This window comes from Microtus oregoni, unplaced genomic scaffold (genome assembly GCF_018167655.1).
Source record: "Microtus oregoni isolate MIOR12 unplaced genomic scaffold, Mior012 000046F_ref0000063, whole genome shotgun sequence".
Lineage (NCBI taxonomy): Eukaryota > Metazoa > Chordata > Mammalia > Rodentia > Cricetidae > Microtus > Microtus oregoni.
The window spans coordinates 16,956,864-16,959,065 of NW_024543220.1; the positions used below are offsets into that span (position 1 = coordinate 16,956,864).

The 2,202-nt window shown below is 51.6% G+C and overlaps 1 pseudogene; it reads right to left on the reverse strand.

Moving 5' to 3' along the window:
• Window positions 1-814: 814 nt before the first annotated feature.
• Window positions 815-1,954, reverse strand: LOC121435556 (annotated as a pseudogene).
• Window positions 1,955-2,202: the final 248 nt, after the last annotated feature.

The window sequence follows — 2,202 nt, forward strand, 5'->3', positions numbered from 1 at the left end:
TCTGCTTGGTCTGGAGTTTCACAGGACGTGGGCCACAGTGGACATCTTTGGGGACTTGTTCTACCACTCGGCCTCCCATTACGAAGCAGTCAGTGTCCTTGTGAATGTCTTTGCTCTGAGCTGCTTGCTTGCTCTCTCTTCCCTTTGGTGACAGCACACAGATGTGCCTGGTTGCTAATGGACACAGAGGGCTTTTCTGGGACAACTGAGTGCATGCTTCGGGGGATCCTACACAGTTTTCTCATGTGTAATCTGCTGCTCCCAGCATTGGGGGATGAGTCACCTCCTCTAGTCCAACACTGCACTTGTTCCTGCAGACCTGGCTGGGGTAACACAGCTCCCATCACAGCCCAAGTCTGCTGGTTTCCAAGCAGAGACTGACCAACTCTCCACATGTGAGACAAACTGCCCAGTGCCTGCTGGGGACGAATGCCCATTTCTCTACTGGGCTACTGGGCTTTTACTTGATTCTGTGGGAAATTTTTATTTTGCATGTAATTACTCTGTCAGCTTTAAATGTCAGAAATGTACCTCTTCCTTTTAGAACCCTGTTTTCCAATTTCCTTGTATGGCTTGTTTGTTTGCACACCCCTTTTCACTTTTTTATTATTATTTAAAATCCTGTGTGTGGGGGAGGATAGGTGCACATGTGAGCACAGGTGCGCCTGGAAGTCAGAAGAGGGTGTAGGATCCTCCAGAGCCACAGCAACAAGTGATGAGTTACCCCACACGGTGCTGGAAACCAGACGCTGGCAGAGTAGCATGTGCGCCGAATTTAGCCATCTCTCTATCCCTTTGTGTGGATTTTTTTTTTCCTCAAACCAAACCATTTATTGACAGCAAAGGTCTCCGTAGCTGTGAACCACGTGAGGGGTAGGTAGGGAATAGTGTGGGAACCAGCAGCGGGCTCCTTGCAGGGGTGCTGCCACCCCAGGAATGCTGTGAGCTCATGCCATCACCGGCAAGCAGAGCATAAATAATACTGGTGGGCAGGTGTGGGCATAGGGATAGCATAGGATAGCCACCTCGGAGAGCTATCAGGGACATGGGGACACGGACAGAGAGAATACTGGGCACAGAGACACAGGACACATGGACTATGGAGGCGCACAGACACAAAGGGGACAGTGGGTAGCATAGGACATGCTGAGGTAACACACAAAGAAATAGGGCTGAAATTCTGGGCTATTCTGGAGACTACCCAGGAGGCTTCCTCCTCCACCACTCAGGCCCTGGGGTTTGCAGGCAAGACACACTGAGGCAGGACTAGGCAGCAGGTCACTTTCCCTCAGGGCCAAGTAAGGGATCCTGAGGACAGCATTTGCAGATCTAAGGCTAAACTGTGCCTTCAGGGTCCTTGTCATAGATATAGCTGCCCACAGCACCGGTATTCACTCCCTTGGGTCCAAAGAGAATTCCATAGCAAGGCTTGTGGCAGTAGGGCTGGCCGTCATGCTCAGCATGCCCGCCGGGAGTCAGTGTTTTGGAGCAGCGCTCACAGTGCAAGCAGGGCCCGTGCCAATCCTTGCCCAGAGAGGTCACCTTCTCGGCAAAGTACACCCTTTTGTTGCATCGAGGACACATGTTGGGTTCCCCTGTGAATGTAGTGACACTAGAAGCTTTGCTGGGACCTTTGGGCGGTCCGCTGGTCTTCCTCTCCTCTGTTCGCACCACAGGGACCTCGATGGGACCAGTGACCTGAGGGCCCTCAGCCAGGGGCTTCTCAGATGTAGGAACCAGCACCCCCTATATTCACGCCTTTGGGTCCAAACAGTGTGGCAAAGCAGGGCTTGTGGCAGAAGGGCTTCCCATCATGCTTTGCGTGGCCCCCAGGGGTCAGTGTCTTGTTGCAGCGCTCGCATTTGAGACAGAACTTGTGCCAGTCCTTGCCCAGGGAGCTCACCTTCTCGGCGAATTACACGGTCTTGTCACACTTGGGACACTTGGAGGCCATGGTCCCTGTGCTCGGTAGGTCGGCGCCCTCCACCCGAACTGGTCTCTGCGCTGCCGCCCGCCCCTTTGTGTGGATTTTTAAAAAATCATTTTTTACTTTTTGAAATTGATTACATCATTTCTCACGTCCCTTCCCTCCCTTCAAACCATCCTATATACCTTTCCTTGCTTGCTTCCAAATTCATTGCCTTTTTTACAAAATTATTACATACATATGTGTATATATATGTGTCTGTGTGTTCCTAATAC